The sequence below is a fragment of the Apteryx rowi genome, unplaced genomic scaffold, assembly GCF_003343035.1.
Source record: "Apteryx rowi isolate R43461 unplaced genomic scaffold, aptRow1 scaffold_44, whole genome shotgun sequence".
Lineage (NCBI taxonomy): Eukaryota > Metazoa > Chordata > Aves > Apterygiformes > Apterygidae > Apteryx > Apteryx rowi.
Window position 1 is genome coordinate 1,770,420 of NW_020450694.1, and position 16,111 is coordinate 1,786,530.

A 16,111-nucleotide genomic window follows, 5' to 3' on the forward strand; every position below is an offset into this window, starting at 1 on the left:
TATTGTCAATTTTACATTCACATAAAATTTTACAGCTGCAGATGACCCCGCATGCTTCCGTGTGCCTCACTACGACTCGCACTCCAGCGTGTTCGCAGTGACCTACCAGCTGCCCTCGTTCTGCTCATTCATCTCCTTGCCTCTCCCCGTAATTGATTATTTATCTAATGCAAGACTGAAATTAAATCCTCATGTCAGTTTACCGTAAGAGGAGAAAAGGGGGTGGCGGGGACTGGAACACATCTAATAAAGGATGGATTTCCCCATTTGGCGTGTGCTATCGGCCTAATCAGTCATTTCAGGGTTCAGAGATAACGGCCCTGATGCATCGCTTAGCAATTTGAGGCAGGCCAGCGGAGGTGGCTCTGGGTGTCAGCACTGACGCCCAGCGCAGAGGGCCAGCCTGGCCCAGAGCAGCCCGCGACGGCCTCCTGTTGCATCTGATCGGCTCTTCAAAGCCTGAGAAAGAGTCACGAGAAAGCTGAGGTTTCTGAGGGGCCGGAGGCTACAGTGCCCACTCAAGTCCTGTTCTCTAGCAGCAAGTTACCTGCTTGTGAAAGGCAGCAACTCCACATTAAGGGAGAAAGCCAAGAAGAGATGTTTCATACGCAAAGTGAGGGCAGAGCACTGGAGGAGTGGGCAAACACAGAAACAATCAAAAGAAAACTAACCAAACTATTTTTTTGTTTTGTTAATAAATACAGAGTCAGGTCAAGCAAAGTGTTTTGCTAATTCATAGTGCTTTCTCTTAATCATCTCAAACAAAAATCCTTCCAATAAATTCAGGAATAAAAAGCAAAGTTTCATCTTGATGTTTTCAGAACAAAATATTTTCAGGCAAAACGAGAAAATATTTTGAGGTTTACTTTAGATGGTTTGGGTTTAAAATGGTTCAAAAAGAAAAAAAATTGCCCTGCTGCTCAGTTTGCTGAGAATGCAGATTTCTGGCCAATCCAAAATTCTTTAACACCCAAAACTGCCAGTAAGCTTCACACAGCTTTCACCTCTTCTCTGCCACCTAGTGCAGTGCGCTGGTGAAGGGGAGAGCTCTCCTTGAAGCATGTCCTCCAGCACACTCGCGGGAAAAACCTTGAAGAATGAAGGGAAGGGGGTGCGAGAGGATGAAGAGAGCATGGAGGAGGACAGCTGAGGCATGGCCAGCACCATGACCACATCTCTCTGCCGCTGCTGAGGGCTCAGGGACATGGCAGGCTGCGGACATGGCAGACCAGCTCCCACTCAGGAGCACTACAGGTCCTTAACATGCGTTATATGGAGAAACACATAACACAACTGCAGAGGCTTTTCTCAGCGCTTTGCTCCTTTCGTCTCATCTCTTTCTGTATTTAAATAGTATACCGCTTTAATTTGTCTAGTAAAGACACAGCAACAAAATGAGCAGGTAATAAATGCTATAGGAACATCTCTCATCACAGATAAATACAGGGTAAAGTCCTTTTATCTTAGTATATGAAAGGTTTGTCCATGAAGTTTAGCATCTTGTCTTTGGCCTCTCAAAAGACTATCAACCTTTTCTCTACATGAACCCAAATCTGCAGAGCTGTACAGAGGTCCCTTCCTGACCTTAAGCTGGAGGTTTGCACACAGAAATGTGTCATTTAATAATTTGAACACCTGTTAGTTTTACAAACTTTAACACAAAAGAATGTCTTGAGGGCTACAAGTGCTTAAGCAAAGATGTTTGAGTTGACAATGGAATTAATTTAAGTTGTAACTTCAGCATCCCCGGTTCAAAAGGAGAAATAGAGGCTGCAGACAAATAATTCTTCCCAAAACATCATTAAGCTAAATTAGAGATGGGAAACACTGAGTCATATCATTAACTGACTAGCAGCAGCATCCAACAGGGAGAAGGAGAGACCTCCTATGTGTAGTGGCTGCTGTAGGCAGGCAAATTTGTCCACGTAACTGAGATGGGGCTAAAGATTCAAACCAACTAACTATGGAAGTCTGGGAAATACCTCCAGTATTCCAGTATTGCTATTCTGGTTAGCTGTGCTGAGAATTGGAGCAGAGTGAAGTCATTGTCTAGTAAAATCTTAATTGGCTTTTTTTTTTTTTAAATGCTGATGGTATACTCAGTAGAATTAATCACATCCTGATTAATGATTGACTTCAAAGCAGCACAAATACTTCACTAGAGGACCTCCAAAAGCTCTGCCACCATTAATGGATTTTACGTGATTCTCGACTCCATTTTACAAAGGGCAAAGACAAGTTAGGGAGATGCTAGCACTGTAGCACAGCACAAGCCAAGAAGAAAATATAAGCGCCTCGACTCCCAGACCTGTGCTGCACATCAGAATTCCTACACCTCAGCTAAGGGGCAGTGGGAATAAAAAGCCAAACATCCATCTCGGGTTACCCCCCGTATATACTCAAAGCGCTAAAAATAAATCTGCAAAATAAAAGCTCCCGCCTGGCGCACCAAAACACAATGGGCATCAAATTGCATTAGAATGTTTATATTGAGGAAAATTGCATCCTGCAAACTTAAATTATCTCTCTCCTCCCTCTCCCCTCCCACCTGCCACGGCCCATTTCCTATTATATTTTTCTAACAAACCAATAGATGCTTGAAATCACGGAAAGCCATAAAGAATTGGAATCAAATTAAGTCTACATTCTAACTGCATTAGGTGCTGTCAAGCATAGTTTACTCACTTTTCACAGTTCTATCTAGAGGCTAAACAATTTTGTACCCTTTCTCTACTAATCAAAACTGATTACTCTGATAATGGACCCCTGACGCTGAACACTTTATGAAGGTAAATTATGCCATATCGAACAGGAAGGGGAATGGAAAAATCACCCAGAGATAAATAGGTCTAAAGATGCATATATTGATCTCACACTCATTCTTYCTCTCTCTTTCAATGTCTGCAATGGCTAAAGGTTCAATCGATACTTTCAGTGCTGTAATGCCATCTTTTATAATACCATCATAATTGGCCGTTACCACAGTTTGCCCTCTCAYTGGCTTGTGCTGGGGGCCTTTTAGAGCTGAGGTCTTTTGTTTCTCCCCTTCTCAGGTCATAACTGATGGGGCAGGTTAAACGTGGCCCTGGCACTCTAAACATCAGTCCTTCCCTGTGTGCCTGGGCAAGGGGAGAACCAAGATGCTCGGCCATGGGCTGAAAGYGCTGAGAAATTCAGCCAACAAGCATATTCCGATTCGCTTCCCAAGAAACATTTAAGTACCAGCAGATCTTCAGGTCGAGCGTATTGATTTTTGATTGCAAGAGACAGTASAGCTTTATTGTACTGAAGCTTTAAAACTCTTACTGCCCCCGAAAGAAAGGATGGCTTCAGTTTACAGGACCTTTAGCAGTCAATAGAATAGACTGCACAAGGCAATGAAATCCCGATTAGGTGTCCCCCAGGATGAATTTCAAGAATTCTGGATTATTCTGTCAAAGGACAAGAGAAAAAAAAGAAAACCTACTTTCCTCCCCCATCCTCATCAAATCCTGTCTTAGGTTCCCAGCCCGGTGCTTCCATGGCCTTCCCTAGTGTGGATTTGGGGGCCAGAGTGATCAGGGTGTTCCTGGGAATATGGTGCACACCTCCAGAAAAGAGGGGAGGCAGGAAAAGYGGACAGACCTGCGAGGACCTCTTAAAAAATATATATTGGCTCTCTGATTTAGTTGCAGCAGAGGCTTAATGTTGGGTTTTGATTGCATTATTGTATTGGTTTCCAAACATCCTCCAAAGAATCTGCATGAGTGTCATCAGTGCAAGCAGAAAGTTCATGTCATCCTTCTACGTATCCACGTCAGGCAGGATACAGTATGTAGCTATTCTCTGCCGTCAGGTCATGGAGAGATCACTCAGCTCTTGCCGCAGTATAGAAACAGAGTGAATGTTTGCATCCAAATGAGAGGACATTGACTGTGCAGCTTCATGAGAAAAATTCACTGATAACTGAATATTGATCAAAATTGCTTTGCATATGACCCTAAAGTTAGCATTTACATTAAACAATACAGCACTGGATCCTAAACGAGCACCATCTAACATCTCTCATATCCTGCGTGTGTGCGTGTGGCTACTCAGATACAGATTCTGGAGCAAACAGGCCAAGTAATTTTCTGGAGGCCAAGACACCAAGACCTGCCTCGGCTTTGTCAGGAAATCATGTGCAGTCCAGCATGGAGCTGGGAGGTACCCACATCCATGCCGGGGTCCCCACAAATCTACACGCACGCAAAGCAAAAGTAAGAGCCTCTTGAACAATCTCTCTTCCATCCYTCCTGCCCTAAATATTGTAAATCTGTTCTTTTATAGATTACAGCCAAAACACTGTTCTACAGAAATCCTCCTATTTTCGGTCCAGGCCCAGTATCTTCCCTCTCATACAATTTTCAGCTATGAAAAGGAGATACTTGCTGCTTTTTCACAGAAACTGTGAGCATCCTGAATGATAACACATCAGCTGCTATTTCTATCCACTGCCCTCTATGGAACAGAGTACGAAGTGTGTGATTGTGTTTGCAAAGGCCTCACCTTACTAAACAAGGCTCTGCTTTAACAGYAGAAAGCCTCTGCTATCAGAACAGTCCAAAGACTCATAAAGCCATAAAGAGCAATATAAACATTAAATTCTCTATAATCACAAGTTAGGGCATGAGATGAGCTTGTGTAGTTTTCAAGAAGCCTCCTCCAGAGAATCRACTGGCAAAAAAATAGCAGCCAGACCAAAAAACAAAAAAACACACACAMAAAAAAAAATCCTGGCATACAGCCCTCCACATAGCTGCATAAAAGCATATGCTACACGGAATAAGCTAAAGTGACCCGTGATAAAATTCATTTGTGGCATCTATAAATATTGCATGTTTAACCTCCACCTATGAAATAACACAAGCTAGACAACACGCACTTGAGGTTTTTTTGTGAGCTTGGTTTTAGATAACTTGATATTGCTCAAAACAGGGAGGAGATTTGTTGCATCAAATATGAGCTCTACAGAAGATACAAGCTGTTCTTTGCTAAATGGTTGTGGCCAGGGAAATTTAACCAACTTATCGATATGGTGATTTAGACTACTTGTTGCAAGTGTGCAGCATTCAGTGACACCACAAATGACTTGTGTGAAAGAGGAATATAAATGCTCAATTAACAAAAGCTTAGTAGAGCCAGCATCAGACTATAGCTTCTATTTCGACACACACAAATTTGTCACTTATGCATCACTTTACGTAGTAGGAACTAATGCTCCTTCCTCAGTCCTCCTAAAACATTCAATGCTCTCCCCCCCGTTAACCTCCAAGAGGCCAAAATATTTTGCAGTCCACTAAAACAGGATATCTGGTTCCAAACTAGACCACAGGAAACAGAGAAAGGATCCCCTCTCAGAGGCTGGCAACACTATCCTGGGAACTTTTAGATGAAGAGAAAAAAAGCAAGCGAGACAATCAGGAGGCAGGTAAGCACATACAAACAAGACACACCAGTAGTCTGTTTCCCACCTATCATCACACCTGGCCCAGACAAGGAGAACCGTAAGATGTCCTAAAAAAACTGCTGTGCCCTAAGGAGTAACTGTGCTTTACTGTGATCTCCACCATGCTAAACTGAAGAAGGACTAGTTATAAAGCTACCTCTGCTGTCCCAATTAGGACAAGAATTTCTGCCCTGAATAATGTAGAACTACTTTTGGCTCTAGGAACAGAAAATGGCTGTTTAATCCAGTTTGATTCATTAAACTAACTCTTATGGAAAGTGGGAAATTTTAGTTATCAAGGATGAGTGCAACAGTTTGGATCAAGATCTGAGATGTCTTCGGAGTTTAAAACTCTTTAGGTCTCATCAGGAGAYAGCTTGCTTTCAAAACAACTAGCTTGTTGGTGAATATTTAGAAATCAAAACACAAATAAAAGTGGCATTCACAGATCAAAACCAGCTTAAATAAAACAACAGTCCCCACCCAAACACTGTCAGTCACCGCAGGACTGACACCTCCACAGACATCCGCATACAAACACGCACACGCTGGTGATCCTGGACTGCCTGGCTTCTCATGGAAGCTCAACAAGATAAATGGTCTCCTCTCAAAGATGAGATACCTATCCCACAAATCACTGTTCTCTTCCCCCTGCACCTTCTCTTCCCTCTAACCCTCTTCCATTACTCATCCACTCGAAGAAAATGCAAAGAGTAATAATAATTAGACAAGTACAAATAGCCAGACGGTGATATGGATGGCGCGTTCCACTAAATAAAGGGCCGTTACCATACCAACAAGCGGGCAGAGTGCTGATCTAACAGAGCTCAGAGGCGCTCCAGCAGTGGCATATCATCCGTTATCCGACAACTTGGTCTGGCCTCTCCAAGGCACAAGGYGCTGCCCAGGTCCTTGTGCCCCATCAGTTTAAGTCAGGAGGAACTACTGTTCCTTATTAGGGAGCGCTCTGAAAGCCTCCGTGTTAGCAGCAAATTAGGCAGAGGTTCAGCTTTGCTCTGGGAGGGAGGACAGGAACAGAGTAAGCAGGTTGAGCTACTCCTAAGCAATTAATGATGAAAAACRCCAAAGCCTTGTTAAACGGAAGAGCAACACAGTGAGAGATGGCCACGGCTCAGGCATGGGATCAGGCTACACAGCAGCAGTGCTGAGCCTTACCATGAAAAGGGACAGCACTTTTCATTTAACCACTTGTCCTTTCTCAGGGGCTTGAGAGGGTTTCACTGGCACAAACATGTCTGGAGCACAGTAATGGCCTAGGATCACAGCAAGCAATAAGGATTCATAAACAAAAATCTTCAGTAGAAACAAAGCCCTCAGAGAGATCAGTTAGGCTGTTACATCATGGGGAGGAAATGGACTTCCGATCCGAAGGGTTCCTGCAGCATCTATACTCCAACCTACACTTCTCAGTACCTACATACAAACTGGGAAATGGGAATCTTTAGTATAAAAAGCCAGAAGTTACATGGATATCGATGAACCAAAAGGGAAAAAGCAAGAGAGGGATCAATGGCCTCAATCCTTGCGACGGCAGGAAATCAGTGTGGTTACTCAGGCTTCCAGTGACACAGGTCCAGCAAGGTGATCCTGCTGAAAAACTAAAATGAAGTGTATGACGGGATATACATAAGAGAGAACAGTTAAAGCTGACTGGGAAACCTCTGAGGCCTTATTATAACTCTCTAAACAGTTTTCTGATGTAATAGTGCTTACAGTAACGACGCAGCTGCACAAAGATTTGGAATCTTTAAAGGAAAGAAACCCCCCTTTGATTTAAGAGTAGACATAAACTCTCTCTGTGATCCTGCTAGCAAAGTTAACAACAAATCAAGTTCAGACATTTTTGGAAAAAGCCKATTGCAGATGCTCTTTGAAGGTCAGCAGCAGGCTACTTCCCCACACGTGGGCTGCTGCAGGGYGATGATCATGGTGGCTGTTCAATCTCCTTCATAATTTTTCCTGTCTGCCCAAGCATCYCAGATCATGACTTCCTGAGAAGAGCATAAAACCCAGTGGGCTATAATAGGGCCTGCAAAAAATACTTGCATGCTCAGTAGCTGCATGTTCAAGATCAGTGGTCTTCTAAAAACCTTGATCRTTGCTCCTAGTTTATGTAGGCGAATGTGGAAGACACAACAGGCCTAGGATCCCCATCAAAAGAGGCACAATTGTCCCTCTCTGAAGTGCGCTTATCTCTGGGAATTGATCRTAAAATACCCTATACACAGCCCCACCCTTGATTTACCAGGAAAAGAAGCAGAAACTTGTTTATCTTTACTCCACCTCTCCTCCTCTACTCCACAATATCTCCTCACAAGAAAGGCCACAATCCACCCAGGTTATTCACTCAAGCTGTGTTTACTAGCCGCTTTGCCTTGCTAGAGCACTGCACATCAGGAGACATATGGCAATTAATCTGCCCTGTAATTTGCAGTGGATTTAATGGCTTAGTTATCCGAGATGGAGAGTAATTTTTTTTTCATTTCATTACTTTAAATGTACAGTAAACTTTCAAGACACGAAACTGGAATTCATCGGTCATAGATGAAAGGAAATGGATATTCCTTTCAGTGGAAGAGCTATAAAAGCCTGGCAAAATGCCGGGCAGCACTGAGGCACATGGATAGAGAGAAGGCAAAGGCTGTGGTAAAGGATGCGGAGGGGCAGAGAGGATGTGAGAGCATGTGAGGATGGTGAGGATCAGGATGTTGGCAGAGCCCAGCAACCACAGCTCTCCATTGACCAGTGTCATGCTTTGGGCACACATTTGCCCCGACAAACCTCACAGCCCCACAATACGTGTAATGACAAGTATAATCTTTACAATATGCTGCCCTACACTTGCCCAAGACATATCTGAAGTCTCCTGGTCCCTGCAGCAGTCCTATGAGTTTGGGTGTGAGAGGCAGGAGACCGGAGGACAGACTGGCCCAGAGAGGAGGAGACAGGAGGGGTCCAGTGGGGTGGGAGGAGGGGGGGAAGAAGGTGCCTGGGGACACAGGCACAGTGGGAGATGGCAGGTCTCTATGGCCCAGCAGTGCAAAAGAACAACCTAGGCCAAGCGCAGCCTCAGCTCACCTCCGCAAATTGAACCCGTCACGACTCAGGGGCAGTCTTCAACATGATTAGTCCAACTCTGGTTTTCCCTCATGCTTCCAAGGGATCGAAGCAGCTTTCAGTTCACAGGCACTGGATGGTCCCAGAGCCATCCAGCTCTAATCCTCTGCCTCCAGGGTCCACAGGGTACCCGACTAGTCTGGAAAARGGAATTTATAGCCTTGCTGGACAGAAGTACAAAGCAACCATCTCAGAGGTAGGGATGCCAACAGGAATTGGGGAAGAACATTTTGAGCAAAGTGAGGCTGTTGTCACTTAAATACATTTTGATAGCAGTTGAGGCTGCAGTGAGGGTGGGGCATCCCTCCTTTTGCCACTAGTACTTTCAACTCTGGAAGAGCTAACAGCAAAAGAAAAACCTCTGAAATGCTGGACATAAATTCTTCTGTTATGTGAAATGGAYGGGGAAATGAGGAGACTCAAACTTAAATATCTTTTAAATTATTGCAAAAATATTTCATGAGCAAACAGCTGTTCATCTCACACTTTGCAAGGGTAATCAATTTTTCTCCCAAAGTTTTTATATAAGATTTTATTATGAGGATTAGTGATCACATAYTGATTTAATTAAATTAATCTGTCTTTGTTCTTTGATCTGTCCTTGCTGTGTGTAAAATAGTCAATGTCCCAGGTGAAATCTGCAATACATTTCCAATGGTAACCCTATCCATCACTATAAACACTGTCTTCTGGTTTTAGGGTCTCCAAACATCAATTTAAGGTGCAGCTGTTTCTAGTATCATACAAAACTCTGATGAAGACAGCRATTACTTTAACCTCTCTTCTCTATAGCTAAGTTAATAAATTCCCTTCTCTGTCAGCTTCCTTTTGGGTGTCTCCTCTTGCCCCCACAGAATCTTCTCAGGAGGACCTGAGATAGTTCTTGGAGTAAAATTATTGATGGTACACAAGATTTTCTGATACTGCTTCATCAATACAACAGGGATCTCATGCATACCTTAAATTAGTAYTTGTTTCATCTCCTTTTCCTTCTTTACTCCACAAAGGAGTTGGGCAAAAGCTCCAGGAAAGACAGGCAGCTGGAGCCAGTGGAAGCTATCTCTAACAAAGATCAGCTGAAGAGTGAGGTTTTTTTCATTCTGAGCCTGAAAAACAGCAAGTCCCATGCAACTCTGCTTTGCCCAGTATTCAGAATCTTAACTACCACAGTAAAGGCAGGTAAAATAAAGTGCATAAAGACAACTTGTGTGAACAGCTAATGGTATAAGTGCTAGGATAACAATACAACAGCTCAATAAAATAGCCTAAAGAGAACCTCTCTGCTRTTTCTGGCTAGTTCTAGGAAGCTCCTGTTCCTCGATGCATTAAGAACTGGAATAAAAGGGCATTTTAGCAATGAAGAGGTCAAGCAGATCATTTAGTTCCTGCCTTACACAGTAACTTCTGAAGCACATGAAATGGCAAAGATTTTAGTAGATGACATGAATCTTAAACACAAGGAGTTATTCTATTTTGCTACTTTTTCTCCAGTACAAAAGGAAGCTATCCAGGAACTATTCACTTAAAATCCACATACATGCCTGGAACTAGCTTGACTTGTATGTGTAACCATTTCGGTCACTTGACTTGTACCCTGCATTTTTCCCCCCATRCTGTTTCTACTGCAAGTTGAAGCAAAAGATCTCCCCCTAGCAATTTCTCCTTCCCTCCTCATTCTGGAACGAGTTTAGTACCAACTCATTTTAGATGCTACTGGAATTCAAGCTATTACTGAAATACAAGCAGTGAATGAACTTAATGCTCTAGTTGACCCTGCTTTGAGCAGGGGTGTTGGACTAGATGATCTCCAGAGGTCGCATCCAACCGCAACCCTTCTGTGATGCTGTGACTGCAGCAATATACACATGTATGGATGGTTACAAATGCAAAGCTCTCTCTCTGCTAAGGTGCAAGACAACATGGCTCTAAAGTGCAGCTTATGACAGTGGAGAATCCAGACAGCAACCAATTTGTACATTTTAAACACTCTTCAGTCCTGCAGGGAAGGCACTGTGCTTTCGAGCATCCTGGAACATCACAATTCAAGTTTCCTGGTAGCTTTTATACTAGCAATTCAAAAAACCCTGCTTTAGAAGAACCTATAAACCAAACTGGTAAGGAGGTCTGATTTCAAGTGAAGCTGTACTTAGGTCTAATCTGCCATTACCTAGCATAGCTATTCCCAAATAATTGCTCCAAATTTCTTCTTTACTTTCATGACTCAAGGAAAAAGAAAAATCCACATGTAGTCTAATATTTTTAACTGGGACAAAAGAGCAAATGCAATGAATAAAAAACACTCCTAGGACAGAGCAATTGCAGAATACCTTATTCCAAAATAGCTAAGTTGATTTCTGAYTGCAGACAAGGTCCTATTTAGGCTCTCGTCCTTTTTTATTAGCACCTACACATCTTGACAGACAGCAGTTTTCAGCATTTATTCAAATTGCAAATCCCTGACATCTTTCTGATGGAGGCATGCTGTGGTGTACCAATGCTCACCTTTTACAACAAGCTTGTTAAAACAATTTGCCTTTGCTTAGTTACCTTCGTGGGCCATTCAGCAGTAGCTGTGAAATGCCAGGAGTCTCCTGTCCACAGGCTGGAAATGACTCCTAGAAAGATACAATGGATTTTCCTTTTCAGTTGAGATTAGACATTTCCCAGGACAGAACAATCATCCAGAGGATTCTCCCGCTATGACAGAGGTGAAAAGCCTCTCCTGACCTTTTTAATCCAAATAAAAGAGAGTACGGTCTTTCTTTTTTTTAACACATATCCATCATGGAGGACCAGACATAAAGCCATTTCATTGTCTTCCTACCATAGTCATATGCCTCTCTTTACTTTTGCCTTTTCCAGACCACTCTCCAAGACACTTTTACTTTCTTTGCAGTGATTTCCCTCTCTGTTTTCACACTGTCCCCTCTCCATAAAATGCCCTTCTGAAGTGAATGGCCACTGGAATAAGGGGACTTTGCCCCAGACAAGGCCTGCTCCCTCTCCACAGACCTCTGCTTTCGCTGGCTCCTGCTCCAAAGCATCAGGGACGGTTCCCAAGGTGCAGCAGTGCCACAAGCTCTCCATCCTGGCTCTGTGGCCAGTCTTGGCACATGAGGTGGTCAAGGATATATTAGCGTTGTGGCCACACCAGCACACCCTGCTGATCTGAATCTATTGCAAAAAACAAACAAAATGAGGGCATTAAATATCCCAGGCACAATTACAGGCATTTAAAGGAGACGGAGTAGGGGAATAAACATATACTAACTGAATTATTGGTCCAATTTGAAACRTCTGCATTCTGTGACAGACGTGCCATTACACATGTCCCTCAGCCATACGCAATTCGAGGAAACTAAGAAATACAAAAAGCCCTACTTTCCTATGTAACTGATTCAAGACCTGATACAAGGCTCCAGCTTTGCGGGGCACCGCCAGCTGAAGATGTGCAACGGTATCACTGCAGGTGTCCGACGGAAGGGCTAAGGCAGGAGCACCCAGTTCGTTCGGCAGCCAAACTTCAGGACATGACTCTGGGCTGAGATTTCTGAACAGAGCTAGGCAAGAGGTGGCAGCTCGGCAGGTGTCCTGGTAGAGATTTCAGAGGAAGCCTGCAGAATTGCTGGCTSTCCCCAGCATTACCAGCTCCTCTTTTCTCTCCAGTACAAAATCTACCRAATTTTCAAAAGCTTTTATTAACATAACAAACCTTTATGTGTTTCAGTTCCCTGGCTGTGCCTCTCCGCAAAGCTGCTTTGTTGTCTTTGCACTTAACAAGACAAAGAAGATGGTTAACAAGAACTTTTGCAGATACATTTTATTTTTATTTTTAAGACCTTCGCAAGCCAACTCATCTGCTCTCATGGGCTTCTTGCTGATACGTCTCACTTTATTAGTGACTTTGGCCTTGAGTGTCTCAGCTGTTTGATCAATACTGCAGGGGGTCAGTGATATTTTCTCACTTTTAGTGTCTCRCTGCCTTTAACTTTGTCACCTGATGAACAGCGCTACCCCTGGAACGCTTATCTCGTATCGATTTTCTCCAGGCTCCTACTGCATTTCCAGCTGTCCCACCATTTCCCCCCCTGTCACCACATGCCCATTTAATGTTAACTTATCCCCTTTCTCCTAGGCTCCTCATTCTTACAGGTTTTTTTTCCCCCCGCACAACAGCAGATTGTCAAAAAAACAATTTCCTTTTTTCACCTGACTCATTGTTATCCTTCAGCCGTTTATTGTTTGTCAGCCGGGCGCCCGCTGGTCTCTGCGCCCACAGCTCCACGCTGGGATGGGCCAAGCAAAGGTGCTAAGTTGAAGCAGACGTTCAAAAGCTCCCTGCACCGCCCCATCCAAACCTCCACCCGAGCCTCAGCTCCCGGGGCTGGTGTCCAGGCGCCTCCTGCCTCTGAGCTCAGGCCAACGAACGTCCTTGCCRGTCCCTCCCTTGAATGCCGTTTTCAGCTCTGGAGGGTGCAAGTGCCCTCACTGTGCCTGCAAGCTCAGGCTCCCCGACCGGCACCTGAGGCCAGGATCACTGTCCTGGCCCTTTCCTGCAGAATACCATGACACCGTTACAGCCAGCGATCCCCGCAGCAGTAAGTGGGATGTTTGCTGCTGTTACCACTTTACCTGGGATGAAAATGCTCAGGTCACCTATGAATYTGGGAGTGATGAGACCAGGTAACAGTGACTCTTATCCCTCCGCTGTCATGCCTTCAGCCCAACCTGGATTTGAAACAAGTGACAGGTGCCTGTCGTAAGCTCTGGAAAGCAGCTTGTCATATATTGCACCACCGTACACTTGATAGTAGAGAAATGACTGACAGCTACCAAAAGCTCTGTCTATGATGGAGTGATGCCTTTAATAATGTTGATTATAACTCTCTCAAACCGGATACAGACACCTTTGCTAGTTCTATCGTGAAGAGAGGTACCAATCTCAGATATCTCATCCCTGGGCTTACGCCAAACTGGGGTGAAACAGCAGAGAAGCATTTGCTGCAAGTTTTACACTATTAAGAAAGCCAACTATAAAAGAAGGTTTCTTTGATGATTAGTCCAGCAACTAAAACCTTTTCAAAAGACGCCTCTGTGACAACCAAACATGCTCTGTCCCCTAATATCTGAGAATGGCATTTGTCATCTAGAATTAAACACCTTCCCACTAGTTGAGCAAAAAGGCTCACAAGCAGAAAGTCCATCTTCCTCACCAAGAGGAAAATCCTTCGTCCCRTCTCAGTAGCTCAGCAAAATCTTAAGCAAAACAAAGCGCATTTCATGTGGCACAGAAAACTGTAAGAGCCTTGTCAATGGTCTCCAAATGCATGTCTGTCTGTCTGTCTCTCTAATGATGCAGATTTAAGCCAAGTCCAAAGGGTTTCTTGGGGAACCCTGCACAGACCTCAAGGCACAGGGTGTTTAATCACACTGTAAATTGCTCTGAAACAGCCGGAGTATGAAAAAGCCTTTCACGTTCCAGCTACATCACTGGCAGTAGGTAGCTGGTTTTAAAACTAGCAAAGTGCTGCCCCAAAGAGAGTCAGCCCATTCCATGCTCAATATCTGAGAAACTTCCTCAGGTACAAAAACAGCTGCTACTCCAACCAATCTCATTTCCAGAGCTTTGGGATTTCTACCCTGTCCACTTTACCCAGCAGCTGGTAACTCCCACTCACATCCTTAGCTCAAATCTGAACAGTCAGACTCAACTCTGTATGACAGTTCAAATATGCCTGTCCTTTTTTTAAGCTTTTTTTTTTAAGCTTTTTTAAAGCTTTTTTTAATTTAAGCAAATTTGAAAAGCCTTTGAGAACAGTCCRTCTTGGGCCACTTATTTCCATTTTTTCATTTGGGTGCCTTGCAAGTACTGTGAGACCAGTATAATCTGTACACGTACTGCATTGATCCTCCAATGAAATTCACAGTCACAGAAAGGAACGATAAGCGTACGCACTTCTTGGGCCTTATTTTGAGGGCTGAAAGCTCTCTATACCTATCCTGCATGTAATACAGCTCAGCACCCTACAACTGAGAGGCAACTCGTGCAGGCAGCGAACCTAAATCCCTTAACTCACTCATATATTTAAGGCATACGCAAAGCTTAAGATTACAACTAGCATTAAACAAAATTTCAGTCATCTACTTTATTTGTGAAAAGATTAAGCCTCAAGTTTAGCATTTGAAAGTAGTACTGCTAGAAATCCCTTCTGCAACTTCTCCACTGTTCCCTGTCCTTCCCTGGGGAYGGTCCTTGAGTGGCTAAGCCATGAACCAAGAGGGGAAAAACATCAGAAAGGGGAGCAGATCCACAGGGCACAGATGCTGAGCCAGCACAGGAAAAAGAGGCAGAAACAGGTAGTTAGGGGGTGCTTTAAGCCAGCGCTACTGCCAGAGACATGTTGTTATAACCAAAGTCAGAGCTTGTGAATTCATTAAGCTAATTTTTCCAGAATTGTTTTAATTTTTACTGTTAAGTCATTTCCATTTCAGCATTTTTAATATACTACAGTAATTTTTCCTTTTAGAAAAAGTTTCACTTGCAAGTGTGCTTCAATTTAAAACTAAGAGCAAAACAAAATAATTCACATGGAATAGAACATTTCATACAGTCCAAAATAGGATTTCTGATTTTGCATTTCAACAGGAAAATGCAAAGTAAAAATAAGTTTCATCTGATATTTAACTTTTTAAATTTCAGCTCATGCAGAAAAACAAAAAAACCCCAAATCCAAAAGATCAATAATTTGCACAGTTCTATTTTCAGTCCTGTTAGAGCCACACAGATGGGGGAAGTCCATTGATTTCAGTCGACCAAATCTAATAGGTTTCCATATTTCTTTCCTGTGAGTCTATTACAGACCCATGATTTTTAGCCTTTAAAAATCCTGAGCTCAGGGATGCAGAGAGCGTGAAAGGTGATCGCTTACCTTGTTGTACTTTGACTATAGGTTGTTGGCTTGAGATACCAAGTTGGAATTGCTCCATTTTTAGGCAAATAGTATGCTGAACTTCAGGGGAAAACACTGCACTATCTGTATTAATACAGGGACATTCCTCTGCAAGACTTAAGTCCAACCTTTTCTTGATTTTTGCCTTTTAAAATATTTTTTCAATTAAAAAAAGAAAAGAAATCGGTTTTCAGCAGTTGAATGTCTTCATATCTAATCTAATACACTAGAGTTTCAATCTTGCAACTACTTACTACAAGGTACTTTCTCTATCTAACAAGTGCTGCAGATCATTTGTAAACATTCAGAGATTGGTTCTTATGTCTAATAGATCATGCTGTAGAAAAAAAGAAATTCTTTCAGAAGACAAAAACCCCACAATCTCCTTTTACAATGCCTCAGGTCCTGCTTGTTCTAGGAAATTCCTTCTACCTTSGGGTTCAGAATGGATCGATTCTCTTCGGTTGACTTCCTCATGGCGTTTTGCCTTCTGGTGTGGTGARCATCAATGCCTTCAGAGGAGTGTTTATTTGGGCAAATGCTGCTATATTGCTGT